Raw genomic sequence first — 16,347 nt, forward strand, 5'->3', positions numbered from 1 at the left:
CAAGCAGGAGAGACAGAGGCAGAGGGAGAAACAAACTCCCCACTGAGCTGGGAGCCCGATGCGGGGCTTAATTCCACAATCAAGGTCTGAGATCAAGGTCTGAGATGAAGGCAAATGCTTAAACAACTGAGCCACCCAGGTGCCCCATGCCAAGTATTTTTTTGAAAGACACTCTTTGCTGAGGCCCTGGGACATAGGGGCCATGGAGTTCAAGCATCCTAGCTATTTTCTAGTTCATTCTCTCATTCACCATTGAACAAAACTGAGGCCAGCTTGTGGAAGACATGTGAACACTACCAATGGAAAGGAACACTTATCAGCCAAATGTAAACCACACCCACAGAGTAGTTGACTGTTTGTTTAGAGCTGTGCAGCTAAGAGATAGCTGGATTCAAAACTCTTACCAGCACCCTTAAGGGCTGCCTCTTCTATGTCTAAGAGGGAAAAGGACAGAAGGAAGGAGAGAGAAGGAGGTGGACTTTTTCTCCCAGGGAGGGAGAAAAATGGGTGCTCAGCTTTTGATGGGTAAAATGCCTGCAGATTGTTTTTTGCTCTGAGGCAGCCTTGTTCTTCACTTGTAGAAGTATGGGAGCAGGCTACTCAAGTTTGAGCAGAGAATGGATGCAGGGAAGGGGCAGGGAGTTATTTGTTTTCTACCTCCCAGAGGTCTCTGGCAAGCTTATGCATAGGGAAACATTTGATTGAGTGGATGGATGCATATCCGTCATATGGTCACATTTCCAAAACTCCAAGTTTATTTATTTCTAGTAATTGGTCCTCTGCTGACTGAAAGGTACAGTATTTAAGGAAAACAAAACAAAACAAAACAAAACAAAAAAAGACCTTGTAGAAAACTGGCCATACTTTTTTTTTTTTGCTTTTGTTTTTTAGAAAGCAATATAGTATTTTGCAAAACACTGCCAGTAGCATCCAAAAACTTTTCCTTGGGTTTCAGCTAATTGAGCTCAATATAACTCAATCAATAATCATTGACTATTTGTAAGACATTTATAATGGAATAAGCATCCCGTGAGAAGTGGTTAGTGAGAATATTCACCTGCAAACAAACAAATACGTTTAGAAGCATATTTTCTGTGCCGCTAGAATCATGTCACTACTCACGTTTAGAAAACAACCTGATAAAAATGCATCTTCATATACTTTCTAGTTTTTGGACAAGCACAGGTGTTGCTACTTAGTTCTTGAATAATCTTCTGAGGAGCCGACACATGTCCTGGCATTCGGCTCTCTGCAAAACATCTATTTGAATTTCAGCTTTGTCTTTGAAATAGCAGCCTGGCCATGTTTCCAAAGAACATGTCGGCAGTCTGTGCCAATTTTCTTCTGTACTGTGTATTTCGTCATAAAAAGATAAAGCACTAGCATTTTTTTTTTAAAGTAAGAAAACACTTCTCCAAGAAAACTTAACTAAGACCTCTATACAGAGGAACAGGTGGAGCAGGTCCAGATAAAACCTCAGTGCTATTCACCAAAAATCAAATTGGAATGGATGTTAACTACACTTACGGTGGTGATTACTTTGCAGTGTACACAGTGATCAAATTGTGCTGTACACCTGAAACTGGTAGAATGTTCCATGTCAATCCTGTCTCAATTAAAAAAAAAATCACATTGGAAATAAAACTAGAAAGAGGTTCAAAAGCAGCAGGAATTTTCTTTCATCTAAAGTTGCTTTTCAGGGATGCTGGAGTGGCTCAGTTGGTTAAGCGTCTGCCTTGGGCTCAGGTCATGATCCCAGTGTCCTGGGATCAAGCCCCAGGTTGGGCTTTCGCTCAGTGGGGAGCCTACTTCTCCTTCTCTCTCTGGCCCTCCACCCCTGAGTGCACTCTCTCTCTCTCTCTCAAATAAATAAAATCTTTTTTTAAAAAAGGTTAAAATGTCAAATTTTTAAAAAATGTTGTTTCTCACTTTCCAGAATGGTATGGAATTTCTACCCCTTTGCTGACTTCTTCATCCTGTATCAGTAACAAAGTCCAAATCCAGGCCCATTGTTATAGAACTGTCAAATTACATAAGTTAGCTCCCTGTGTGCAGGCCTACATAGTACCGTACCAGCTTGTGCATGGCTGTGCCCTCAAGTACACCTCAGTGAGACCTAGAATAATAAATCGAAAAGAATAAGAAATAAGAATCAGACACTGAAAAAAAAAATGTTACCTCATCTGAAAGCAAAGTCCATTTCACCTTTATGAAAACTGCCAAACTCCTTAGAGGTAAGCAGTTTACACAGAGTTGCTCCAGGCATGTGATTACGGCTAATGAAGGAAGGGTGCCTCACGCGTCTGCTGTTCTTGGTAGCAAAGAAGGAAGGGAGTATAACTGTACCTTTCATCGGTGGAAGTAATAAGGAACTGAAAAATTATATGGCAGATGGTATCAAGTGGCTTTGTGAACTACTCTGTTGCATTTTCCCTTGAGTGTGACAATGTTTGTAATGTAGCCGTGTTTTGCCTTTTGCTGCACTAAAACCCTGAAAATGAATTTTTGATGGTTCTAAAGGAGCCCTGTGAGGAAAAGTTGTCAAATATGATATGAAGAGTTCTTACAACACATCTCTTAAAAAGTAGAATGTGTTTTGGAAGAAAGGTTTTCTTGGGCTTTTCTCGTCACAGGTCTGTCTGGGTTTTTACTCCCCACTGGAAAAACAATGCTGCTCCCTTATGGCGAATCCTTCAGTTCTGCTGCTGCAACCATCCATCCACAGCCGCAGCAGGTTCACGGTTCCTGATCACAGATTTCTGTGCTTCTGCCACTGTGGGCTTGAGGCATGGGATGGTATTTGGAAGGATGTAAACAAGCCTTGTGATAGGCCAAGATGGAGAACTCCCTCCAGTGGCATTGGTCAAAAGCAAACTTGGATAATGATCGGTGGAGAAAATAAAGTCTTTATTCTTGGCTACTGAGAGTGATGCCATCCAGAAAGCTGTTCTTTGATTTTACTGCTCCGGTGAGTCTCAGTACATCTCACACCCTGAGGGGATAAGCACAGTTGAAAGACTCCATACTTGAAAAGAGCAGAAACCCTAAAGTTACAAATATGTCTATTTGGGAACTAACAGAGCATTCCATATTTTAGAGGATTTTATTTTCCAGTTCTCCTTCAGTTCATGTAGAAGCCCTACTTCCTCTTTGTCTTTCTTGGCCGAAGGATGGGGACCTGGGCAGGAGTTCTGGAAAGGCCCATAGTGCCCTGGAAGCTTCCCATTCTGGTGGTGGCAGCTGGTGGAGGCTTATGATGTTATGCCTGTCGGTTTAATCTCACAGTTCCGACTAATGGGCACCACATTGTCCAGCAGCGCTTTTCCTGGAACTGTCTTAATGACTGTGAATGTTATTTTGAAAGGCCCAACACCTGATCTTCCATCAACAGACCTGGCTATTTTGCTTTTAAATGTCCCCAAGAACCAATTATCCTGAAAATCCCCAATTAAGTGTACCAGATTGAATTATAGAAGTGCACATTTTAGGAAATTCCCGTTGCATTCTAAATTTGTCCAGTTGAGGTAAGATGTTTATGGTGAGAGCATTTCCTTCTGCCTTTTTGTACTTTGCCGCATTTCGGAGTATTTGCTTGACAATGTCTCTTGTCCTCAGAGGGGAGGGGGTCCTGTATTGTCATTCAGCATCCACATATTCCAATGTCCTTATTGGACTTGTAGGATGAAATACACATAGCAAAATGACACCTGGTTGCTTGTTGTGAAGTTATATAGTGCCACTGGACTGTAAAGAAGGCCTAATATCAAAATTACTTCAGCTCCATAGATAGAGCCATATGGGGGACTGAGTTGTTACATCCCTGATAGCGACATCAATGCTATGTTTATTGGCAGAATTGGACACCATCATAAAGAAACTAGAAACTCCAGGTTTAGGTACAAAGAAATAAGAAATGTACAGTAATAATCTTAGTTGTGAAGAGGCTGAGGGAAAATAGACAGCCATTGAAGAATTTTAGGAAGAAACATTTCTAGCTTTTGAACTGTGTTCAGGAATAGCTGCTGAATAGCCCAGTGGGTAGGACTTAAGGAAGACAGTTTAGCCTCACAACTGACCAATTTCTGAATTCATCTGAACTAAGAATTCATCTGGGCTGTAAAGAATTTTATATAGATCTTTGTTTCTGTTTATTTCTCCTTATACCTGTTGTAGCTAGTGGTGGAATATTAGAGGGACAAAGTGGTGGTGGGTATACTGTTTAGGTATTTGGATTTTTGTCATAGCTGCCAGAAAGAATAGATTTTAAATTACATTTATTTTCCATGAACAGAGTTGAGCATCTGGTTATATGTTTAAAGGCCATTTGCATTTCTTTTTCTAAGAATTTTTTATTGTTACCTATTGCCCATTTAAAAAAATCTGATTGTTGGTCTTTTTCTTCTCTACTTTTAGAAGCTTGATATTTATTAGGGGCATTAGTTGTTTGTCTTTGTCTGTGATATGTATTGCAAATCTATCTCCCTAGTTTGCCATTTGTCTTGTACTTTACTTCAGCAAGTGTGTTTTAATTTTATGTAGCTAAATTTATCAATACTTTCCCTTCTTGCTTTTGTGTTTTGAATCATAATTAGGGAAGCTTTGTGCATTTTCAGGTGATGAAGGAATTCTTCCTTTTCTTCTCATACTTATGTGGTTTTATTTCCTATATTTAAATCTCTAACCTATTTAAAATTTTCATGGTGTCTAATGTAATGAATAGATTCTATTTTACCATTTCCCACATAGCTCTTCAGTTATTCCAATATTACTTTATTAAGAAATCCATCCTTTCCCCAATGCTTTGAGGTTCTGCCTTTCCCATATACTAAATTTTCAGATGCAACTATGTCTATTTCTGGATTTTTCTGCTTTGTTCTAATTAGTCTGCCTTGGTATTCATTAATCAATATCATCCTGTTTCTAATTATATAGATTTTATCATTTATACTCTAACAATTATTTATAATATTATTTCATATATAGTTGGAATAGTTTCCCCACTAAACCCAGCTCATTGTGCTCCGTTTCCAGGGTATTTGTAGTTATTATAGTATTTGTAGTATTTGTAGTATTTGCTTGATTTTTCTTCCAAATGAACTTTATATCCACCTTGTCTAGCTCTAGAAAAAAAATATCAGTTGATATTTCCTGAGATGGCATTAAGCATATAAATCACCCTAGGGAACAGTGATGTCTTTATAGCTCTGAGTGTTTCTACCAAGGTATACTGCCCATCTCTCCATCTTTTTTTTTTTTAGTAAATCTTGCAGTTTTGGGGAGTGCTTTATGATTTTCTTCATATAGGTTTTATATACTTAATCTTGTTGAGTGTATGTGTAACTTTATATAGTATCTTCTTTTCTATTATATATTTTAATTGGTGCTTGTTTTATATGTGGGAGCTATTTGAAAAAATATCAACTTAATTATTGTTGGCTCAATTCTCTTAGTGTTGGCAGTGGTTTTCTATTAATTTAGTTATGCAGACGTATAAATTCTATCACATGCATTCTATCATATGTATATTCTTCTTTTTAATCCTTATGCCACAATTTCTTTGTCTGGTTTTATTACTTTGGCTCAGATCACCAACACAGTGTTCAACGTGTAGCTCTGTGGCTTTTCAGAAGGAATAAAGTTGATCATTTGGGTGACCCTGTCCTCGTTGTCTTACTTTTGCTCTCCTTCTAGTAGAGATGTTACAAATGGAAGAGTTCGTAACCTTCGTAAGAAGGTTAAGTGTGAAGGAGACACTGGGAGTCCAGGAAGCTGGATAATTTACAATTGAGAATTCGGTCCTTGGAATACCTATGATTCACACTAAATGTATCATTTAACTGCAAACATGTAAATGCCTCATTTCTTTGGGAGTTGCTAAGGTAATATATCTCCCTTAATTGTCAAAAACCTGTGTATGTACAGAGATATGTAACTTGAATCCTTTGCATACATATAGCACATGAGGCTGAGGTCTGGAGATGTTATGTCACTTACTCAAAGTTATATAATTCATAGGAGGTAGATGGGGGCTTAAAACCCTGGATTCTAGACTGCCTCCTACATGCTCTAGGTCTCTCAACTATGGCCCTTTGTTTGGATATAAACATGTGCTGACAATAAATTATCTTCGAGCAAGTTCTTCCAAGGTGTGCAAGTTTCGTGGATGCTCCTAAAATAATCACCAGTTATCTTCAAGTGATCACTGGCATTAACATTATTAAACAGTCAGTCAGGTTTAAGGATCCATTTGGCCATGTGGCTTTGTCACATCTGCTGATAGCAGAAAATGACTCAGTCAATTACCCTGAGGAATTGCAATTTAATATTTTGAGGAAGATATTCAAGTCAGAATATTGTCCCCACTTTTGCTCCCATGCCACCTTTCTGGCTTTACTGCAATCCATTTTTTAAAACTTCCAACAGAACAGGAACAATTGGCATGCTTTAAAGCTTCTCTCTCTGCTTCCACCTGAAAGTAAAGCTTAGAAAATTGAAAAAAAAAAAAAAAAAAAAAGAATAGACTCAAGAATGAGCTGCTGCCGTTTTTAGAGAATGAACTTCACATGCCTCTCATACTCTCTCTTTCATATTAAAAGCAAGGTTATTTTTTAATACTCTTTATGCTTTTATGAAAATGTTATGTGCTTTTAAAAGTATTATGCATAAAGACAATAAAAAAGTTTAAATAAAATCTTTTTTTTTCCCATTAGCAGGTATTCAATGATGTGTCAGATCTTGATAGAACCTAATTTATCTTCTGTCAACTTTACTTTTGGGTTTCCTGATTCTAATTTTTTGAAAGTTGACAGACGTCATGTTATTGTCACTAATTTCTCCCACTCAGCTCTCAGAAGTTCATTGTTCTGTGGAAGAAATTGTCATCATCTCTCTTCCCTCCACTGGTTCTGCTTAAGAAAATGAGGATCTTTTATATGTGCTGCAGTACAAACTGATATTTGATTTTAGAGTGTCCAGAGTCCTGTTCTAGAAAGTTCTGATTTGTTTGCTCTTCAGGCCTCATAACTCCTCTGTGGTGAAGGAGAGAGGGTAAAAGGGTGAGTTTGCTGTGCCCCAAAAGGAGAAAGCTCATGAGTCAACACTTAGCTACTGGGAGACAGCTACTGTAACACATGTAGTTAAATGCGAGCTTTTGCAACTGACAGAATTCAGCTTCATCCACAGAGCAGCCCAGCAAACACACTTCAATGTTGGGCCATTACACATACTTAGCTAATGCTTCTGTAACCTTCCCTTTGACATACAGCTTTTTTTCTGAACTACTCATTCAGTGACATTTAAATGGCTAATTTAGTGTAACCCAGTTGGTGGGTTACACTCTCTTCACCGTTTAATTTGGAGTTCATCCCTGGGGTGGGCAGGCTTCTGGCTGCTCTGACCACCTCTGACAATCATGGCCTGAGAAAATCATGAAGTTGGAGGAGTGACATTGGCATGTTGGAAAAGCTTTTGTGTCTCTGTGGTGTGAGCCTGGCCTCATGCCTTGGAGTCTGGAGGCAGCTATGGAGAAGGATCAGCCTCATGAGCAGGGAAGTATCTAGGCCTTGTGCTCATGTGACTTGATAGAATTCTTTTCTTACTTTTTCTTCTTTTACAAAATCTAGGGCCATGTGAGTACATGGCTAGGAACTTGGAAGGGGTCTAATGAATCCTCTGTGCCTTTGTGGATTTTTGTAGTAGCTCATCTCCCGCCTTAATTTCCCCATCATGTGATCTCTCCGCCCTCTCCTAACTTCTCGGTTATACACACTTACTTTGAGGAGGCTTTCTCCTCATTCCACATTCTTTATTGTTAGGTGATTGTATGAGTGATTTGTTAGGATGGCTCAGTTTAGGATATTCTGACACAATTATTAATAACATCATTCTTCACTCTCGAAACTGACCTAGTTTGGATGATAAGGCTTGTCACTTCCTTATTGCTTTCAGTGAGTTTATTATTACATTTCATTACACTTCGTTATTACATTACATATTGCTCACATGAAATTGCTTAGTTTATGGCCATATTTACTTTTCCTCCTAACCTAATTCTGGCCATCCGCAGTCCTCCCTAAATACAGTTAGTGTCTGAGTGGGAACCATTTGGGGCTGTCCTGGGATGTTTGTTATCAGTATGCCCTACCAGCAACGTGAGCAAAGTATCCAGACTTAACTGTAAAGCCAGCAGCGCAAAATGTGAACATCTATCCATGTAATGGTTATTCTCTCTCAGGACAAACACTTCCCTGAACCTGAAAACTGACCTTCTCCATATTCTTCCCTATTTATTACCTCATAAAATTGTCCATGTTAGATAATTCCACCTATCATGACAGAATACATGGTTTGGGAAGAAAAATCTCAATGGTTTATTTCTTTTAAAGGTGACTATTTATGGTCTGTTTATATGACATATACCTCAACAAAATGGTTTCTATAAATGGGATGTTTGTCTAAACCGCTAGGTGTGTGATGGGGCAAGTAATAAAGAGATGATAAAGATTTCATCCAAAACTACTGGAGTCTGCTAAGCTCATTTCATGTTTGACATGGTACAGTCCACAGTAGAGGTGGCTGAAAGCCTCAGGCACCCTAGACATAAGGAAATATGGGTTATTGCTGGGAAGTCAGGTTTTGGCATCAGACCTGGTTTTTTATTTGTTCTTTGCTTCCTAAACTTATGGTGGTCTAGAGGCAGTTGATGTCTCTGAACCTCAATGTCCCTCTCTGTAAAACTGGCATAAAGATACCATCTACCCCATAGAATTTTGTAAAAACCCAGGAGATGCTATACACACAGCATGAAGCATGTCACGGTAGCTGCCACCACCATCAGCTTCACTTATCTCACTGTCCTCTATTCTACTGGCATCTCTGGCATCATTGAGGAAGAGTGGAGTTGTGGTTATGGGAAAACACTAGGGGGTAGACATCAGAACCAGGAGGTTTTTATAGGAAAATATGGAACCCAGGAAAAAGAGTCTAGGCTCTTCACTGACTTGCTCTGTGACCATAGACAAGGGGGTGATGGAATCATACACATTAAATTGTTCTAAAAATATAAAGTATCATATGTAAATGTGATGGGTCCATTGCTGTTGCTTGTTGTTATGAAGATTATGGACCAAAGGAGCTCTGTATATGCACCTGGTGAAAGACACAGTATCCTAACTTACCCACCCCCTAACCTCAGCTCTAGTGCTGGGGTCAAAGGACACAGCTCTACCAGCAGCACAGCATTTACATGTAGGATTTTGGAGGTCAGTTGACGTCTTTAGACATCTGCCCTCATTTCCACAGTGAGGAGTTGACGTCTCTGACATCTCTGATGTCAGTCTAAGTGACACTAACTTGCCTGGAGTCCTGCAGGTCTTAATTGATTTATCTAATCTTACTGCCTCTACAACCCCTTCCTCCATATCTCTTCTTCCATCACAGGTCAGTCTTCTCCAGTGGCCATCTACAGTGTCTTCCTGTTACCTTTGGGATAAAGAGAAGCTCAGTCCTCAGGCCTCCACACTTGTTTGGGTCTAGCTTGCCTACCTCTTCACCTTACCTTGCTTTGTCACACCTCTCTAACTACAATAACTTCTTTCAGACACACTCAAGCCTCTTTGCGTGATCAAATCTTACTCACCCTCTGTCTCTAGCTCAAGTGCTACTTCCTCAGGAAAGCTTTCCCTGGGACCACTGACCTGAGCAGACCCCTTCTTCCCAACTTTGCCAGCATTAGGTCTCTCCTTCATAGCTCATGCCAAACACTGCAAATTTATATGAGCTCACTGACTGCTTGATTCCTCCCTGTCTCCCCACCCTGAACATAGCTCTCTGAGGTTAGAAACCATGTTTATCTTTGTTCACTACTTACCCTCATATACTTGGCACATGGAGGTATTGAATAACTGCTTTCCGAGTGAATCCCAAAGTAGATGAAATACACATAAACTATTGCATAGTTTTAAGAGTCCCACATATTGGAACCGATTCTATGTTTTTTTATTCATCAATTCAGGGCTGTTTGGATGATTCTTATATGGGACGTCCCAATAAGGTCCCAGTCTCATTATTTCTAGGCACCTAATTTCTAAGAAAGTAACTCTAGGGATTTAATAAATTAAGTGGATGTAGGTATTTTGGGATTCTTCCCGAGATTTGAAATATGAGTCATTTAGGTAAAAGAATCAGAATCTAAAGAAGCCCCACAGAAGTGACGGTGAGCAAGGCTTCTCTTTGGGTCCACCCCTGGTCAAAGATGCCCGAGTTCCCTGCTGGGATAAGACCGATGTGATAACTCCACAGAGAGTTTGGCTCTTCACGAGTCCATGAGCTGTAGGTCCTGCAATGTTCTAGTCATCCTTTCAGTCTTGGTTCTCCCAGCCTCTCTTTCTTCCGCCATAGTTCTGGGCTCTGATGCATCTGAAAGTCCACTCAAGCCCCCTTGTGCTTATTAAGTCTGTGGCTTCCAGAAGGCAGCCTCTTCCTGATTCACATCTCTCCTGAGCTCCACTGGGTTTTGGTATTCAGCTCTGTCCTCCTCATCAGGTCCGCTGCTCCCAGCAGGCCTGCCTTTCAATTTCCCAGTGACTCAGCATGAGGTCACAAGGGGAATTTATGAAGGTCTTCATTTTGATGTTTTCAATTGACGCAGGCTTTTAAAAGCCTCTGTCTTTATTGACAGTGAAGGGGGAAAGCCCTCTAACTCAGTGAAATACATCATCTGAGGCTTAAGCTACATTAAGAAACAAGGTTCCTGACACAAAAAGGAACTTGCTTTCTGTAAGAGAGAACAGGTAATAAAAGAGTCAATAACTTGAGGGAGAATTCCCCATAAGGCAAAATTAGACAAATTTAAGGCAAGAAGACAAGTTTCTCAACCCTGACTATATATGCAGATAACCTACGAAGGTGAAATGTGGACTTCAGGGCTGAGATCCGGCACTGCTGATTTCACTAGGCCCAGGGAGCAGGGGCCAGAAACTTAGGACCACTGGTCATTCAGACACAGACACCCAGAGACAAAGCTTTAAACTCTTCTGGAAGCAGCAATACTCACAGCCAAAGCATTTTGCTCTGGAGTCATCCTCAGGGATGAACAGCCATGCTAGAGGGAACTGATGGGTGAAGACTGGTCATGTAGGTCTTTGTAAGATACCATGGTGATCCGACTTCCTTGGGTGAATGAAATGCTCATGCAATAGACATTTAAACATGACACATTCAGTGTGTAATTTTAAAGACTATTTTGATTCTACATGTTGCTTATTACTCAAATGTTTCTGATGGCATTATTGGGAACATAATTTTCCTTTTTAGATGAAGGAAGAATCATGTAGAAAGATCCAATGTTGTACTTATTTTAAGTTTTTGAAGGGAACTCTGGGTCTGTTGCTAGTATTTCTCTGTAAGCGTCTTCCATCTTTGCTTTGTGTTTGGGAAATGGAAATGGTTCCCATTCCCTAGCCAAGGGCAAAGGCATTTTTGCTGTATTATGCGGAGACATTTCAGCCTCAGCTTTGTTTGTCACAGCACACTGTCTCTACCACACTCCAGGGTGGGAGCATGTGAGCCTATGAGGATGCAGGAGGCTCTGGTTATGTGCACTGGGATCAACGTATGTCACCCTGCACTCCCAGCCAGCTGGCTTTCACGGTCACTAATGCCTAGCAAGAGGGACGGCTCATTTGCTAGGAAAGCAATGAGTGAAGAGTTATGAGATATTCATGTCTAGACAGAGTAGGATTCTGGATATCAAATTAACTGGAGGCTGCTTAACTGTTTTCTAATTATAAACATACACATGCTTATTGTAGAGAATTAGAAGATATTTAAAAATATGAAGAATAAAATCAAATTTCCTTATAAACCAACTTCTCAGAAGTAACTTTAGCAACATTTTGAATTTTGCATCTATCATTCTAATATGAAATATATATAATATGTTATTCCAAATATCTATCAACAATTTATATCTATCACACACATATGACATTTACATCTTAATATATATTATGTATTTAATAATAGGGAGAATATCACAAAATACTGATAAAATTATTTAGGTATTATGTATTTATATGTTCACACAAAAACACAGAAGCAGAGACATAAATTACTTTAAAATTTGAATATTACGAGGTTTTTATCTAACATTATGTTGTGATATTTCCTCATGGGATTCAAGATACTTCAAATACATGATTTGTAACAGCTATATGATCCATAATACTATGATCACAATGAATTATTACCCTAGTTTGGGTCATTGATATTCTTTCTAAATACTTATTATTACAAAGGAATTCTTCAGTGAATAATCCCGAGCTTACAATTTTATCTATATCTTTGATCTTATTACTTGTGGCTCCTTTAATAAGACCAAATCAGGGAAGACTGCTTTAATTTAGTGTCTCACCGGAATTGAGTCAAGAAACATTTCCAAAATGAACTCACTGAATTGCATTCCAAACCTACTGCTCTCAGAGGATGGAAAGGAACCTGAGAAAGCCCCTTCTCTTCCTAGCTTTACAGGCACAAAGCTCTCTTCTCTGTCTGTTAACCACCTGGAGAGTCTGTGAGAATCCTAATTAACTCTGGCCTTCAGGAAGGGGACAACAGACAATACTATGGCTACCTTAGTGGTTATTTCATCAAAGCTTTTCTGTGTGACATTCATGTCTCTCAGAGGATGTAACTTTGCTCACAGAGTGTTTGGCTCTATGTACAAAATTTTGCTATGCAGGAGCTCTGGAAAAGAAACATACCCATGGGGTTAAGAAAACAAACTACAGAATCTCAACAGGTAGGACCTCATGCTTTGAAAGAGCTAAAGACCGATAACGATTAATGAGACGTCAGAGTCACTGAAGAGATGAAATCACTAATTACTACCTAGCCTGTTTCTGGATCTAGTAGACTAGAGTTTTACAATTTCCAGCATCATCAGCCTTAGTCAGACCATGACATGAATGCAATGTGTAATTTCCATAACCAGAATTTTAGCAATCAGCTCCATTTAAAAAAATAAAAAAATAAAAAGGAAAAAAAAAAAAAAAAGAAAAGAAAAGCTCTGGCACACTGAGAAAACTTATAAATTTAGTTCAATTTTAATCTTGGGGAATGAGAATTTGGTCATGACTTAAAGTTTCTAAGAAAAGGAAATCCAATAGTGATATGATTCAATGCACACTCCTTCTTTCACCCAGTGCAGTGGGCTAGATGTTGAGGGGTTGTCTCCTGACAGCTTATGTTGCGGAGATCCATGCAGTGCCTGTCTCACAGGCTTGTTTGGAGGAGATCTTTGTGATGTCACTGGGGTTTGGGTGGGCACTTTTTGCTGCAGTCAGGCCCAAATCACCAGCCCAGGTTACCCCCATGCTCGTGCCGACTCTGAATTCTTCTTCCGCTTCCTTCCCTTCTACTGTCCCAGCCACATCCAGCACCTACGCCGCCTGTCCCTCTGCTGTGTCCCTGGTTTGTCTCCTCATGGTGACCTTCCACACATGACCCTGATGTTGAAATCTCTGTGCACAGCCAGTCTTCATTCCATCATGATCATGTTTTGTGGGTGTTATCATTGGAGGTCTGCCTGCTCAGGGCTACCACCCGCCTTTACCCACCTTCTGTCAGACTTAGCAATATGCTTAGTCTCTTCATCTATAGAATGAGGCTCATAATACCAATGTTGTAAATTTTGAGGACTAAGTGAGGTAATAATTAGCTGGTACATGGTGAGGGATGAGTGTTCATAGTATCAATAAAAATAGAGTTGGAAAGTCAGTTGAGAGCTCTTCAAAAATCAAGGAACTGGATCTAAGCCTCTTGTTTAAAACCACAGAACCTAGCACAGGGTAGAAAACATTTGTTGATGATCAATACTTACTTGTTATTTGACTTGTTCCTAGAGTTTGGTGGTTATCTATTAGCATTACTTTTCTCGGAGACGTTTGGCTTTCCCGATTGTGACTGTGTGCTGTCTGGCCATGTAACTCCAAGGCTGAAGCCTCTTCTCCATTTTATAAATGACCAGGGATATGTTCTTAAGTGTTTACCAACCAGCTCTAGAAGATAAAGCCCTAATTTGAGGCATTCCTGGATTCCTATGGTATGAATAGCTTCACCAGAGCCCATTTCAAGCTACCATCATGACATGACCTTGGATGCCCTGGAAATTTTGCAATGGACTCTCTGGAGCTGCCGGACACAACATAGTTCACCTTCTGCAAAACTAGAAACTAGGGGGCTTAGGTGGTGCATAACTCTGATGTCGGAATTCACTGGGGTTGGGCTGGTGTCCTGCGTGCCTGCCATTCACCTTCCCTGAGACCCTGAGTGAAATCCAAATTCACATTCAAACATCCATCCTCCAAAGCACATGGCAGCACTTTGGGTCATGTCACTGAGTCTTCCTCACAATCCTGGTGGTCAAAATGAGAAAAATCAAAATTCATTTGCTTTATGGGCTAACCGTTTCATCAACAGGAGACCTGCTTGTCATATGGTACGAAAATAGATCTATTTAGCACTGTCAACAAATTCCTTGGAATTATTGTCTTTTTCTGCAGAAGAACTTCTCTTTTGAAGCCATCATTCAGTTGTTAAGTGAATAAAGCAAGTGCCAGTGCCATATGTTCATTGGGATATCCCTCAGAGGGCTGCTGCACGGGGCCACATTGGTAGTACACAGCACTGTTCCATTGGCTACAGTGGGAATAATTCTCCTTGCCGTTGTGACTGCTGCTGTCCTTTCTGCTTTTATTTATAGGTGTTCTCTACTCCACTCAGGGAGAAACGAAGACTGACGAGCTAGAAACTCAGAAATTTTAGAAGGGTCTAATAGAAGAGTTTCTCTCACTGAGATCTATAGAAGAGGGGTCAGCCCCTGTTTAACCCTATGGAAGATAAATGGCCTGTATCCAATGCAGCAGAGATTTATTGAGTGGTTACCTCCTATAAGAACTCTGCTAAATGTAATTATTGTATTATAATGCTTCAATGTACCTAGCACAAATTTGCAGCTTCCCATCACCCTGCCCTAGCAATCTCTTTTATAAAGTAGCACTCTGTTCACCTTCTATTGGTTAGATCGTATACCTGAGTGTATTCCATTGTTCCCCCTGCTGGGTACAATAGGGATAAAGAAGATGCACAGAACATAGGCCACATTCGAAGAGCCCCTATCTTGTGGGGAGACCGCATGGGCACACATGATGGTCTGAGAACGAAAGAGTAAGCACAACACTCAACAGGGACATAACAACTTTGTTTAAAGCCCAGACATATGAGAAGTCATCTGTCTAGATGAATGCTGTCCACTTCAAACTAATTACTTTTGGAGACTGAGTAATTATTCCTCTAAAGCTGCTACTATTGTCCAAACTGGGTCTACATTACCTCTTCAGGAACTGCTTGCAGAATGCATGACATATTCTTTTGGATAGCCAGTTAGCATATTTTTTTGAGGGTAGATTTAGGACAGATCCTTTGGTAAACATACAGTCTCATAAACTGACTTTACAAGTGTAGCAGATATTATGAGTTGGTTTATTTGATATCTATCCAGCCCCTATCCCTCTGCCTTCTTTTATTACAGAGGACAGGAAACTCAAATAGTCAATCTCCCTGCATTTGTGTGCAGTTCAGATGGCCAGCCAATACTGCCTTTGCCAATAATATGTAGGTCGAAGTTTTTGGGAAGATTTCTTTCTTTCCTTTTGTTTTCCCCTCATTTAAAAGACAAAGCCTTGGCTGGAGAAAGTTTTTGGACTTTGGTCTTTTTCTGTGCCTAGGGGGAACTTCTAGATCCTGCAAGAGAGTATTAACTAGTTTACAAACATAAAATCTTGAGGACAAAATCCTAAGGATGGTTGGGCAAAATAGGAGGAGGTAGGCTCCTGACATCAGGGGATAGCCATCCCAGTGCTGGACTTTATGCCTCTGGATGTCCTGTTACATGAACAAAATAGACCTGTGACTTGTTAAGCATCTCTTTGTCTGGTTGTGCATGACTTACAGAGCAATGGGTTCCTTACAGAGTACTGAAGATAATTCCGTAGGAGGAATTCTAAACATGGCTTGAACTGTAGCAGAATTATTGAAATGGGTTAAGTTGATTAGGATTTTGATGGCAAGGAAGGGAGTTGATATTTGCTGAGGCTCTCCTTTATGCCAGGCACACTTCAAATGTTATTTTCTTTAAGGAGGTCAATGAAATCAGAATTGGTATCATTTCCACAGCCACCAAATGGGAGGGCTGAAGTTCAAACTGAAGTCTTGATGACTCCCAAGATACGGATGTGTGTGTGTTGTGCAGGTTGCTAAGAGGCATTTCAAGTAGGGGACACTATTGAT

Source organism: Mustela nigripes, chromosome 3 (assembly GCF_022355385.1).
Source record: "Mustela nigripes isolate SB6536 chromosome 3, MUSNIG.SB6536, whole genome shotgun sequence".
Classification (NCBI taxonomy): Eukaryota; Metazoa; Chordata; class Mammalia; order Carnivora; family Mustelidae; genus Mustela; species Mustela nigripes.